Source organism: Cervus canadensis, chromosome 18, assembly GCF_019320065.1.
Source record: "Cervus canadensis isolate Bull #8, Minnesota chromosome 18, ASM1932006v1, whole genome shotgun sequence".
In the NCBI taxonomy this organism is placed as follows: Eukaryota; Metazoa; Chordata; class Mammalia; order Artiodactyla; family Cervidae; genus Cervus; species Cervus canadensis.
Window position 1 is genome coordinate 26,327,092 of NC_057403.1, and position 14,621 is coordinate 26,341,712.

Here is a 14,621-nt window from a genome sequence, read left to right on the forward strand (position 1 = left end):
CCTGCCTGCCAATGCAGAAGACGTGGGTTCCATCCCTGGATCAGGAAGATCCTCTGGAGAAGGAAATGGCAACCCACTCTAGTATTCTTGCCTGGAGAATCCCATGGACAGAGGAGCCTGGTGGCTATAGTCCATGGGGTCGCAAAGAGTCAGACAGCACTGAAGTGACTTAGCATGCATGCACACACCTGGTGAATGGGAGGAGACAGGGTGGAGAAGGTGGTGAGCTTCTTTAAAAACCTTGGTCCAGAAGTGACCTTCCACAAACTTCTCTCTTGCCGATGTTTTATTGGAGAGATGCAAGTGGGACTGGGAACATATTTCCAGGCTGGATAGCTCCTCCCCGCCCAGTCACAGTTATACAAAGAGTATGGATTATAATGGACCCAACATCAACCACAACCAGATCCACAACTTCAGGGGGCTGTGGAATCTTCTTCCATCCACTACAACGAATCCTGCTACAGAGGATGTTCCCAGCCCCACTCTTACTACCCTCCCACCCACCTACTGTGGTCCTCTGCCTTTGAGGTGGGTAACCACAAATTTGACTCTTTTAAGAGTGAAGAGAATTTGGCTTGATTTGATAAATGTTTGATCACTGCAGAAGGATAATGGTGAGAATCTGACACTCTTTCTCCAAGCATTTATTGAGCTGTTACTGTGTGCCAGGCACGATGCTGGGAACATGCCCATGAATGAGACACAGTTAAGGCTTTGGAATTGCATCTCCTCTTTCTCAGACAGAAAGAGAACAGATGATTTCTGAACCTGTGCTTGTCGCAGTGATATTTCACTATGAACAACATGGGAGAGAGGGGAGGGGCAAGGAAATCATCAAGTCTGTCTGCCTGTTGGTGATAGAGTGGGTGGGGTTGAGGGAAAGGATGGGGGCAACATTTGACGGGGGTGGTCACCTGGATCAAAAGGGGTGGGGAGGGCTTTCTAGGTGTGAATAGAATCTCTGTGTGCAGACTCCTGGGCTAATCAGAAATCTAATTCCAGCTTCTAACACAAACCATTGCTGATTCAAGTGCTAATCAGAAATCTTATCCCCGCGAAAGCAAACCTGTGTTGATTCATGTGCTAATTATAAATCTAAGCTGGTTGTAAACTCTGTCCTGGAGCAGGAGCTAAATCACAAACTTGGGCAGGAACTCCTGCTGATAATCATCAACTCAAAGAGATCTGCGTTGCTAATGGCCATCGAGAGTTGATTCATGTGCTAATTACAATCTTGGGATAGTTTAATAGAATGATCGGAAGGTGTCAAATTCACAGCGAAGAAGAGCATAGACTCTGAAGCCTGACAGTCTGGGTTCAAATTCTATTCCTGTAAAGAGGGGTCTGATAGAACACCAAATGTCTTTTGGGAGGATTAAATGAGTTAATACAAGTAAAGCGCTGGGAGCAATGCCTGGCACCTAAGTGCTTATTCTTTAAGTACTAGCTGTAACAATAATAATACACAGGCAACAGTTACTGTTCTGATTTCATTTAATTCTTCATAGCAGGCCCCACCTCCAACCTCTTCACCACCTTCCTAAGCCCAGGTCTGAGGGCCTTACCCTCTGGAAAGGCTTCCCAGGGACCTGGGAGTCCCCAGTCCCGCCCCCGCTCTATCCCTTTCAGCACCCTTCCCAGGTCTGGACGTCACCGCTCAATCGCCACTTGAGGGCAGCAACACACCGTTCAGCCGCTGCGCGCGGTGCATTGTGAGGCGCGTAGTCTTTGGGGCTGATTAAGCCGCAGCTTGGGCCTGGCATGCGAACTGCATTTCCCAGAAGGCCATGCGACAACACTATGCCTCACCTTGCTTAAACCTGTAGGCGGAGATCTCGCCCTCCGCAGAGAGCGCGCCTCCTGAGCGGCGCGGCGGATCACCGGCTGTAGGGACAGCCCGGCGCCTAGAGGAGGGCTCGCTGCGCAGGCGCGGGCAGCCTGTGTCTCCTACTGGGGGCAATAGGAAGCGGGTGACCCTGGAGCCACAGACGCCGAAGCTGAAGTCGAAGCAGCTGTGGAGGCTTGTTCAGTCGCTAAGTCGTGTCCGACTCTTTGCGACCCCATGGACTGCAGCACGCCAGGCTTCTACGTAGTCGCTGACTCGTGGAAGAACTTAATACCACCCAGCCTCCACACCTACCCCCGTTGTGTGCCCTGGAGCCTGCTCACCCGCTTTCCTACTCTCCTGCATCTCCACTGTCCCTAATATTTTCTTGGAGCTCCAGTCTTAAGAGGAAAAAATTAAATCCTTTCCCTTCTTTTTTCTTTTCTTCACAGGCACACACCCCCTTAAAACACACAAACCCCTTATGGTAATGTTCAACCAAGCACAAAAATAGAATAGTGTAATGATCCTCCAGCTACCTATCACCTTTCTTCAATAATTATCAACATATGATCTTATTTTATTTTTTCTGCTTCCCTCCCCAGGCGAATTCATTTAAAGCAAATCCCAGACATATGATTTCATCCATAAACACTTCCGTATGTATCTCTAAAATAGAAGGTTCTTAAAAAACATAATACTTTTATAACACCTAAAAATGAATAATAATTCCATAGTATTATCTAATATCCAACCCATCTCCAAATTTTCCTGATCATCTTATGTCTTCTAACTGTTGGCTTGTTCAAATCAGACTCCAAACAAGGCAGTGTATTCCATTTTGTTGACACCTCTTATTTGCTGACAGTTCCCCCTTATTCTCATCTGTTTCACAGTCTGATCTGGCAGGTTGTGCTTCTTGGTGTCCTTTGATATGTTCTGTTCCATGTATCCCCTGTAAACTGGTAAATCTAGAGGCTGGGTCAGATTCAGATTCAATTTAGGGGTAAGTATACTTCATGGCTTCCCTGGTGGCTCAGATGGTAAAGAATCCACCTGCAATGCAGGAGACCTGGGTTCCATCCCTGGGTTGGGAAGATCCCATGGAGAAGGGAATGGCAACCCAGTCCAGTTTTCTTACCTAGAGAATTCTATGGACAGAAGAACCTGGCAGGCTACAGCCCACGGTGTTGGAAAGAGTCGGACACAACTGAGCAACCAAGCTCAACTCCACTTCATGAGTGATGTCCCCTTCTTCCATCAGTTAGCATGTGATAATGCCTGGTTGCTTCTTTTTGTGTGTGTGATGTTAATATTCACTGTTGGGGCTGAGTGTTGTCACCCTAATCCATCCATTATAAAAGCACGGCCAAACTTCAGGAAAGAAGTGTGTCCATGCTCTCCCTTCCAGCTCTCTCTGCTTGTTTCACAAATGTGGTCTATTGCTAAAGCTCTTCCTTGTTGCTAAACTCAGGAAGTACTCCTCCATCCTCAGCTTGCTGGTCCTGTAATAACAGGCCTGTTCTGTGCTGTTCAGTAGGGTAGCCACTGGCCACACAAGTGGCTATTGAGAGCTTGTGCCTGTGAGCATTTGGGGCACACAATAAGTCACTACAGTTGTGTTCAACTCTTTGCGACCTGCCAGGTTCCTCTGCCCATGGGATTCTCCAGGCTAGAATACAGGGGTGGGTTACCATACTCTCCTCCAGGGGGTCTTTTTGACCTAGGGCTCGAACTCACGTCTCTTATGTGTCTCTGATGCAGGTTCCTTACCGCTAGCATCACCTGGGAAACCCTTTGGAGAGCTTTCAGCTCAGTTCAGTTCAGTTGCTCAGTCATGTCCGACTCTTTGTGACCCCATGAATCGCAGCATGCCAGGCCCCCTGTCCATCACCAACTCCCAGAGTTTACTCAAACTCATGTCCATCGAGTCAGTGATGCCATCTAGCCATCTCATCCTCTGTCATCCCCTTCTCCTCCTGCCCCCAATCCCTCCCAGCATCAGGGTCTTTTCCAATGAGTCAACTCTTCGCATGAGGTGGCCATAGTATTGGAGTTTCAGCTTGAGAGCTTAACTAGTCCTAATTGAGATGTGTGCTGTAAGTATAAAATACACACTGGGATTTCAAAGAGTACCAAAAAAAAAAAAAAGAATTTAATGATGAGAAGCCCGTGCTCTGCAACAAAGAGTAGGCGCTGCTCACAACAAGTAGAGAAAGCCTATGTGCAGCACTGACGACCTGGTGCAATCAAAATAAATAAGTAATTTTTTTTTAAAGTGTAAAATATCTCAAGACTTTAAAAAATATGGATAATGTTGAAATGATAATCTTTGGTATATAGTAACAGTAAAATACATGTGTGAGCTACCTTATTAAAATTACTTTCACCTGTTGCTTTTTACCTTTTAAATGTGGCTACTAGAAATGTTAAAATCACATATGTGGCTCTTGAGTTATATTTCTAGCAGGAGGTGTTGTTCCAGAACAGTGGTTTTCAAAGTGTGATCTCTGGACCAGCAGCGTCAGCATCAACATCATATGACAACATGTTAGAAATGCAAATTCTATGTTGCCCTGGGCTTACTGAGCCCAAGTCTCCGGGGACTGGGGCCCAGCAGTCTGCATTTGATTAAGTCCTCCAGATCATTCCTATCTGAAATCTCCCCTCCTGGTTTGTGTGACACAGTACCCTCCCAAACCCACCTACTTCTCACCCCTTCACTGTTAACACCTTGGTCTGAGCATCTCTTGGTCCTACCCGGACCCCTGCAGTCGCTTACAAATTGGTTTCCCAGCATCTAATGTTGTGCCCTACTTGTAGTCATCACACTCCGTTTTGGGCCTCCTCCAAAAACATAAATCAGATCACATTACTTCCTTTCTTAAAAACTTCCAGTGGCTTCGTGTTGCACTTAGAGTAAAATCCAAACCCCTTCCTGTGACTCCTGCAGCTTCCCCATCTTCACATAGTCCCCTGACTCCACCTTCGCTCTTTCTGCCCCAGCCTTGCCATCCTTCTTGCTATTGCTCACACACTCCCAGCTCCTCCCTGCCTCGGGGAATTCGTGATGGCCATTCTCTGTTCTAAGAATGTGGTTCTTTGTAGGACTGGCTCGCTCATTTCCTTTGGGCCTCAGCTTAGATGCCCCCACCTCAATTGTCACTAAAGCCAAGCCCATATCCATGTTCACACAATGTCACCCACCTTTCATTCCCTGCATGGTATGTACATAACACACACTGTTCTTGTCATTTGTCTGTCTCTACCACTATCAGGTATGCCTACAAGGGCAGGAACTCACCTCTCTAGCTCACCACTTTGACCCCAGCTCCTCCCACAGTGCCTGCACACAATAGGTGCTTTTAAAAAGTCTGTTCATTGCCCCAGCATGTGAACTGCTGCAGCTGCTCCTCTTCTGTCTCTCTCGCTGCCTCCATCCACTCTGAAGTCAGAGGACCGTTGTCATCCATGGTGTTTGAACTCTCGGAACCTTCCCCATGACCTCCTCATTTCTGGCTTCTGCCACACTAGGATATCTGAACATAGGGCCCACTTTCTGATTTGCGATCGGCAGGCTGGAGTTGCTATGCTTGCGAGGGCTTGATGAGGATACAGAAACCACTCCAGTGTTAGAACAGAGGGATGTTAACACATCGGGGTGGTTATGCAGCAGATAGAGGAGCTGAGGAGCCAACAAGAGGCAGTGAAGCCAGTGGAAATTAACAGCAGTGGGAAGCCACCACTGTTCCAGGCTGGAGGAATGAAGTGAGGGGGTGGGGTCACCAGGGCCTGAAGACAAAGTCACCTGATGGAAGTTGGAAACCCAGTGGGATTGTCTAGCTGGCTGGAGTGGTGAAGGGGGCACAGCCACAGGGAGAGAGGTGGGCTTACCAGGCAAGGGGAGGATTGCCCTGGCCTCCTCCTCCTCCCTTCCAGGCTCCTGCCACTGCTTTCCATTGGCAGAACCCAAGATAAATCCAGATGAAGGGGAGATGAACTGTGGCCTGGGATGCAGCAGGAAGGGGAGGGCGAGGAACAGATCGGGGCAAATCCAGCCCAAAGCAGCACAGCATGGTTTTGTCTCTGCACCAGACAGCCCAGCTGGTCATCCCACACTAGGCCTCGCATTGTTGTGTTCAGTCGCTAAGTTGTATCTGACTCTTTGCAACCCCATGGACTGCAGCATGAAGGTCAGGCTTCCTTGTCCTTCACTATCTCCCGAAGTTTGCTCAAACTCATGCCCATTGAGTCGGTGATGCCATCCAACCATCTCCTCCTCTGTCACCCCCTTCTCCTCCTGCCCTTGATCTTTCCCAGCATCAAGGTCTTTTCCAATGAGCTGGCTCTTCGCAGCTTACTGAATTACATCATGTGTCTGGCTGCTGTAGGATTAGGATTTAAAAAAAAAAAGCTTATTTATTTGACTCTGCCAGGTCTTAATTGCAGCATGTGAGGTCTAGTTCCCTGACCAGGGATTGAACCCTGGCCCCCCTGCACTGGGAACACGGACTGTCAGCTACTGGACCACCAGGGAATTCCCTAGGGTTAGGGATGAGTTTGCAACCCCAAAGTTTCAGATATCTACTGCTGCATTACAAATTATCCCTAAATTAAGCAGCTAAAGACAACCATTTTCTTTTTCCTCTAACTTTATGGATCAGAAACTCACAAAGGTTTCAGTGGGGTTGTTTTCATATGGTGTCTGTCCTGTGGTTGGACAGATGTTGACTGGGGTGGTCATTTGAAAACTCGACTGTCCAAGGTGGCTCATTCAAAATGTTGCTGGCTGTCACTTGAGAACTCAGTGGGCTGTTGATCAGAGAGGCTGCACATGGCCACTCCAGCACCATGATCTTACTTGGGGGCAGGCTTCTTCCAGAGCATGTGTTCCAAAAGACCTGGGTAGAAACTGTATTTTTTTTTTTAATGACTTGGCATAAAAAATCACACAGCATCACTTCTGCAGTCAGGACCCACCCAGATTCCAAATGAAGCTACATAGATCCCACCTTTTGATGTAAGGAATTGATGGCTACATCTTGCTCCAAAGAATGTTGAGGCACTGATATGAGTTCTTTTCTGCCCTGACTCTAGACAGTCTCCTCAGATGAACATCTCCGGTTATATTCTGGGGGCTTTGATGTCTAATTACGTGGATACATTTTCAAGCCTTATATGCAGCCCAGCCCATCTCTTGATCCATAGAATGGTTCCTAACTGGACATCCTCCTCCCAGGTGTTGTTTCAGTTCAGTTCAGTCACTTAGTCAAGTTCAACTGTTTGGGATCCCATGGACCACAGCACGCCAGGCTTCCCTGTCCATCACCAGCTCCCAGAGTTTACTCAAACTCTTGTCCATCGAGTCGATGATGCCATCCAACCATCTCATCTTCTGTCATCACCTTCTCCTCTGGCCTTCAATCTTTCCCAGCATCAGGGTCTTTTCTAAGGAGTCAGTTCTTCACATCAGGTGGCCAAAGTATTGGAGTTTCAGCTTCAACATCAGTCCTCCCAATGAATATTCAGGACTGATTTCCTTTAGGATGGACTGGTTGGACCTCCTTGCAGTCCAAGGGACTCTCAAAAGTCTTCTCCAACACCACAGTTCAAAAGCATCAATTCTTCAGCCCTCAGCTTTCTTCACAGTCCAACTCTCACATCCATACATGACCACCAGAAAAACCACAGCCTTGACTAGATGGACCTTTGTTGGGAAAGTAATGTCTCTGCTTTTTAATATGCTGTCTATGTTGGTCATAACTTTTCTTCCAAGGAGTAAGTGTCTTTTAATTTCATGTCTGCAGTCACCATCTGCAGTGATTTTGGAGCCCCCAAAAATAAAGTCTGTGACTGTTTCCATTGTTTCCTCATCTATTTTCCATGAAGTGATGGGACCGGATGCCACGATCTTAGTTTTCTGAATGTTGAATTTTAAGCTAACTTTTTCACTCTCCTCTTTCACTTTCATCAAGAGGCTCTTTAGTTCCTCTTCACGTTCTGCCATAAGGGTGGTGTCATCTGCATATCTGAGGTTATTGATATTTCTCCCAGCAATCTTGATTCCAGCTTGCGCTTCATCCAGCCCAGAATTTCTCATGATGTACTCTGCATATAAGTTAAATAATCAGGGTGACAATATACAACCTTAATGTAATCCTTTCCCAATTTGGAACCAGTCTGTTGTCCCATGTCCAGTTCTAACTGTTGCTTCTTGACCTGCAAACAAATTTTTCAGGTCAGGTGGTCTGGTATTCCCATCTCTTGAAGAATTTTCCACAGTTGGTTGTGATCCACACAGTCAAAGTTTTTGTCTTAGTCAATAAAGCAGAAGTAGATGTTTTTCTGGAACTCTCTTGCTTTTTCTATGATCCAGCAGATGTTGGCAGTTTGATCTCTGGTTCTTCTGCCTTTTCTAAATCCAACTTGAACATCTGGAAGTTCACAGTTCATATTCTGTTGAAGCCTGGCTTGGAGAATTTTGAGCATTACTTTGTTAGCGTGTGAGATGAGTGCAATTGTGTGGTAGTTTGAACATTCTTTGGCATTGTCTTTCTTTGAGATTGGAATGAAAACTCACCTTTTCCAGTCCTGTGGCCACTGCTGAGTTTTCCAAATTTGCTGGCATATTGAGTGCAGCACTTTCACAGCATCATCTTTTAGGATTTGAAATAGCTCAACTGGAATTCCATCATCTCCTCTAGCTTTGTTCATAGTGATGCTTCCTAAGGCCCACTTGACTTCACATTCCAGGATGTCTGGCTCTAGGTGAGTGATCACACCATCGTGGTTATCTGGGTCATGAAGATCTTTTTTGATAGTTCTTCTGTGTATTCTTGCCACCCTTTCTTAATATCTTCTGCTTCTGTTAGGTCCCTACCATTTCTGTCCTTTATTGTGCCCATCTTTGCATGAAATGTTCTGTTGGTGTCTCTAATTTTCTTGAAGAGATCGCTAGCCTTTCCCATTCCGTTGTTTTCCTCTATTTCTTTGCACTGATCACTGAGGAAGGCTTTCTTATCTCTCCTTGCTATTCTTTGGAACTCTGATTTCAAATGGGTATATCTTTCCTTTTCTCCTTTGCCTTTCACGTCTTTTCTTTTCTCAGCTATTTGTAAGGCCGCCTCGAACAACCATTTTACCTTTTTGCATTTCTTTTTCTTGATCCCTGCCTCCTATACAATGTCACAAACCTCTGTCCATAGTTCTTTAGGCACTCTATCTACCAGATCTAATCCCTTGAATCTATTTGTCACTTCCACTGTATAATCATAAGGGATTTGATTTAGGTCATACCTGAATGGCCTAGTGGTTTTCCTACTTTCTTCAATTTCAGTCTAAATTTGGCAATAAAGAGTTCATTATCTGAGCCACAGTCAGCTCCCAGTCTTGTTTATGCTGACTGTTTAGAGCTTCTCCATCTTTGGCTGCAAAGGATATAGTCAATCTGATTTTGGTATTGACCATCTGGTGATGTCCATCTGTAGAGTCTTCTCTTGTGTTGTTGGAAGAGGGTGTTTGCTATGACCAGTGCAGTCTCTTGGCAAAACTGTATTAGCCTTTGCCCTGCTTTATTCTGTATTTCAAGGCCAAATTAGCCTGTTACTCCAGGTATCTCTTGACTTCCTACTTTTGCAAGATGGACGGGTCATGGTGGAGAGTTCTGACAAAACGTGGTGCACTGGAGAAGGGAACGGCAAACGCTTCAGCATTCTTGCCTTGAGAACCCCATGAACAGTATGAAAAGGCAAAAAAATAGGACTCTGAAATATGAACTCCCCAGATTTGCAGGTGCCCAATATGCTACTGGAGATCAGTGGAGAAATAACTCCAGAAAGAATGAAGAGACGGAGCCAAGACAAAAACAATGCCCAGCTGTGGATGTGACTGGTGATGGAAGTAAAGTCCAATTTTGTAAACAGCAATATTGCATAGGAACCTGAAATGTTAGGTCCATGAATCAAGGCAAATTGGAAGTGGTCAAATAGGAAATGGCTAGAGTGAACATCAACATTTTAGGAATCAGCGAACTAAAATGGACTGGAACAGGTGAATTTAACTCAGATGACCATTATATCTACCACTGTGGGCAAGAATCTCTTAGAAGAAATGGAGTAGCCATCATAGTAAACAAAAGAGTCCGAAATGCAGTACTTGGATGCAATCTCAAAAACGACAGAATGATCTCTTTGTTTCCAAGGCAAACCATTCAATAACACAGTAATCCAAGTCTATGCCCCAACCAGTAATGCTGAAGAAGCTGAAGTTGAATGGTTCTATCAAGACCTACAAGACCTTCTAGAACTAACACCCAGAAAAGATGTCCTTTTCATTATAAGCGACTGGAATGCAAAAGTAGGAAGTCAAGAGATACCTGGAGGTGTTGTTTAAACACCTCAAAATAGCTAAACTCAGGTTATTCTGATACCCAGTTGCTGGTTGGGAATCACTATTCTTCAAGATGAGTGCTAAAAACTTCCCCGGTGGTCCAGTGGTTAAGAATCGGGGCATGCAGTTTTGATCCCTGGTCAGGGAACTAAGATCCCACATGCCACATGGCAACTAAGACCTGATGCAGCCAAATAAATAATTAACAAATAAATATTTACAAAGATGACATATTTCTTTCAGTGATACCCAGGGCCTCCATCATCTCCCATTATATAGGTTCTGATTTGGCCCCAGCCTCATCTCTCTGCCTTTAAAGTTTAGGGATTCACCAAGACAGTCTCTAAGTGGTTTCTCACCTATGTACCCTAGGTGACCTCCTCACTTTTAAGGCAGATCCCTGGGGTTATGTCCAATGGAGCCCACTCCCTCTCTCAGACTGGGAGAGGTACCTGCCTCAGGGCCCAGTAATGGCCTGGGGCCACACATTCACTGCATTTCAGGAGCCTGTGTCTGTGAAGCCTGCCAGTAGCACCTGTTTCAGCCTGGCTCTTGTGAATGGTCAATAAGGAGCCATTTACTGAACAGTGGAAGTAGTTTTATACTAAGATTCCCAAAGAGCTATACCTCCCTATGTATACTCATGTAATCCTCTCTCCTCAAACCTGCCTTGGATGCGTGACTTGCTTTAACTAATAGAATATGACAGAAGTCACCCCCCCCACCCCCCCCACCCCCCGCCAGTTCTGGCCTAAACCTTAAGATTGGGAGCTTTCGCTTTTGTGTACTCAGGAGCTCTGAGCTCCACACTGGGGAGACCACATAGAAGGCCATGTGGAGACCCAAGGAAGCCAGGTGGCAGTGAGAATAGATGGCCCCGATGTATGACCCCAGTGCAGCCATTCGAGTTCTCTCTTAGCCATTCGAGCTTGTCCCAAAGCACCAGGCTCACAAGTCAAGAAGCCCCTTGGATGTTCTTTTTCCCTTGGGTGTCCTAACCAGAGCTGACATCATGTGGAACAGAGACAAACTATCTCTACTGTGTCCTTTTCAAATTCTTGAAATTCAGGACAGTGAGCAAATAAAGTTGCTGTTCTTTTTTTTTTTTAATGGGGAAATCAGGGTGTTTTATTGATAATGGTAATGTACATGTCTTCATGGTTAGTTAGGCGGGGCTATAAGGCCTGAGCCTAGGCTTTGTGCTTCTCCTTGGGCTTCCTGGGGACAAACTTCTGCAGTTTCTTCCACATGCCTTTATTCATCTCCTTAAACTCGTCCAACGTATCTGTAGACAGGATCAGTTTGTACTCTTCCAAGGACAGGCCACTGAAGCTTGTGTCTCTGGGGTGAGGGTACTTGTGTTTGCAGTAGTTTGAATGGAGCCAGGCTAAGCTCTTGTACACTTGACTACAGGCCTCAGGCTCTGCAATCTGGGTGTTCTCTCCCTCCTGAAAGGCCTGTGCCACCCACTGCCACAAATAAGCGCCCACATTCCTGTCTGTTTTGTTTCATCCCCGGCCATTCCTCACAGAGCTTAAGAAAATGCCCTTAGCGGCTGGCTGCCATTTTAGGCCCCGCTTGACTCTGCCCCTGAGGGAAGAGTTGGCCCTCGGTTGTGTTTTTTTTTTTTTTTTCCGGTTGTGGTTTTAGGCCATTAGTTGTGAGGAATTTCATTATGCAGCAATGGCTACCTGATATAGGCTGAGTAAACTGTTTCCTATTCCTCCTTGGGCCTCACAGAGGAGCGGGCAGAATGTCATCACCAACATAAATACACTCACTGCCTGGATCAGGGCTGGCGTATTGTATACATTCATTTATTTGCTCACTCACTCATTCATTCACTTATTTATTCTTTCACTAGATATTTATGGAGATCCTGCCATATGCCAAGCTCTGTTCTAGGTGCTGTGGATACACTGGTGACAAGACAAGACAGACAAACTCATGGAACTCATATAATATGAAGTGTGATGTCACTGTAAGAGCAATCATCCTGGGTAATGTACCAGAACGACTGGCTAAAGACAGAGTAAAGAAAGCAAGACTATTAGTGAACAGAAGCATAATGTCACACCAGTTGGGTTTATGTCTCAGCCATTTGGGGGAAGATATCAATTTGGAGCCTCATCTTGCATGATAAATGAAAATAAATTCCAGACGGACCAGAGTAAAATGTGGGAAGAAAATTACACAATAAAAATCTTGAAGATGAAATAAATATTTAATAACCTCTGGGTTGGAAAAGACTTTCTGAACTTTAAGAGAGCAAATCACAGGGACTTCCCTCGTGACTGTGGTTAAGACTCTACGCTCCTACTGCAGGAGGCCTGAGTTCGATCCCTGAAGATCCCGCATGCCTGCCACTGGGTATGGCTGAGAAAAAATCCTGTTTAAAAAAGAGAGAGAGAATAAATCATAAAGGAAAAGACTGACAGATTTGACTGTATAAAAAGTTGAGTATCCCATATGTTTGAAAAGGGCATGACTAGGGACTTTCCTGGCATTCCAATGGTAAAGGCTCCTTGCTCCCTAATACAGTGGGTCCTGGTTCAATCCCTGGTTGGGGAACTAAGACCCCACATACCGACTGAAAACAAACAAAAATAATTGTTTTAAAATGGGCATGACTAAAATTGAAGTGAACTAGTAGAGAAAAATATTTGCTACAGGTATAATAGAAAAGTGGTTAACGTAATAAACATATTAATAAGTTAACATGAAATTAACAGGAAAAGCCAGTACCCAAAAGAAAGATGGGCAATTAATATAAAAGGACAATTCAAAGAAGAAACACAAAGGGCCAAAAAAGATAAAAGCCAAGTTTATCCCTGGTAATATTCAAATAATTTGCCCTTTGAAATACTGAGAGGCAGCCCTTTGCCTGTCAAATCAGCAATGATGTTTGAAATGTGGTTCCCTTTGGTGAGGAGAGTTGGGGGAAATGGGAGACCCTGTTCACATTCACCGTGATTGGGATGTGAAGGAGAGTGATTTTTATAGAGAAGGCTTGGGCCCCAAGTCTAAAGCTGGAAAATACTCATATCTGTTAATTCATCATTTACACTACTGAAAAGAATCTGGCAAGTGGAAAAGGATTTCACCTCAGGGATTTTTATGGCATCATTTACATTTAAAAAAATTTTATTTATATATTTATTTTTGGTTGTGCTGGATCTTTGACTCCTCCTTGCAGTGGCTTCTCTTGTTGCAGAACACGGGTTCTAGGGTGCATGGGCTTAAGTCCCTGTGGTGCAGGGGGCTCAGTTCCCCTGTGGCACGTGGGATCTTAGTTCCCGGACCAGAAATTGAACCTGCATTTGCTGCATTGCAAGGTGGATTCTTAACCACTGGACCACCAGGGAAGTCTCTATGGCACCATTTTTTAATAAAGCAAAACAAACAAAACCAAATTGGGAATAATTTGACTATGACCTACTAGCATTTGACAAAGGTCCATGGGATATTAATTGGTATTTGAAAATAAAAGGCTCCTTAATAAAATTAATGTGGGAAATGCTGACTTGAATGAAGCTAAGTGAGATTCAGGAGCTTTAATTAACATGCTAGTGTCCATGATAGCTGTAATAAGAAGGGCCCTCCTAGGTATTTTTTCCTATATAAATTCATGTATCACTTTATTTTCGGTTTTTCAGCAATTGTTGTCAACTATCAAGTCATTTCTTCCACCTCATTCTATTGGCCACCTCGTGGCCCAAGGCCTACTCAGATCAAGGGGTGGGGAAATAGATTCCTCCCTTTGATGGAAGTTGCTGTGAAGTCAGATGGCAAAGGGCGAGGAGACAGGAAGGGGTGAAAAACTGGAGCCATTTTTGCAGTCTACCAGAGCCCTTTCTTCATGTGTATGAGGAAAGGTAAATTACTAGCAGCTAAAAAATATATTTATTTATTTATTTGAGTGTACCAGGTCTTAGCTTCGGCATGTGGAATATAGTTCCCTGACCAGGAATCAAACCTGGGCCCCCTGCATTGGGAGCACAGAGTCTTAGCCACTGGACCACCAGGGAAGTCCCAAATTAATAACAGTTGTTACTTGAAGAAGTAAGTTTTCTTCCCCAAGTCTCAGTGGCTTGATAAAACCTTTTTTTTCCCCCCACAGGATAGCATGATGCAGTCAGTGGGGTAGCTCTACTTCTCAGAGTCACCTGGGGACTCAGGCTTCTCCCATCTGGCAGCTCTGGGCTCCTTTAGCTCCCCTGCTCCTGCCCCTCATTCTCTCCAGCAGTGAATGTTGAAAGAGAGGAGGGGCATACATGGGAGGTTTTGGGGATAACACCTAGAGGTCGGACACATGTCTGCTCACTAGCTCTTTGGTTCACATATCCAATTGCAAGGGAGGATGGGAAATGTAGTCCAGTCCTGAAGGGGCAAAGGAAAGTAGTGT

The 14,621-nt window shown here is 45.2% G+C and overlaps 1 non-coding gene and 1 pseudogene across 1 annotated transcript; both read right to left on the reverse strand.

Annotated features, from left to right (window-relative positions):
* Positions 1-11,406: 11,406 nt before the first annotated feature.
* LOC122421464 lies at positions 11,407-11,782 on the reverse strand (annotated as a pseudogene).
* Positions 11,783-14,171: 2,389 nt separating this feature from the next.
* On the reverse strand, positions 14,172-14,244 carry TRNAG-CCC. The gene has a single exon. It is a non-coding gene; the product is annotated as a tRNA-Gly (tRNA).
* Positions 14,245-14,621: the final 377 nt, after the last annotated feature.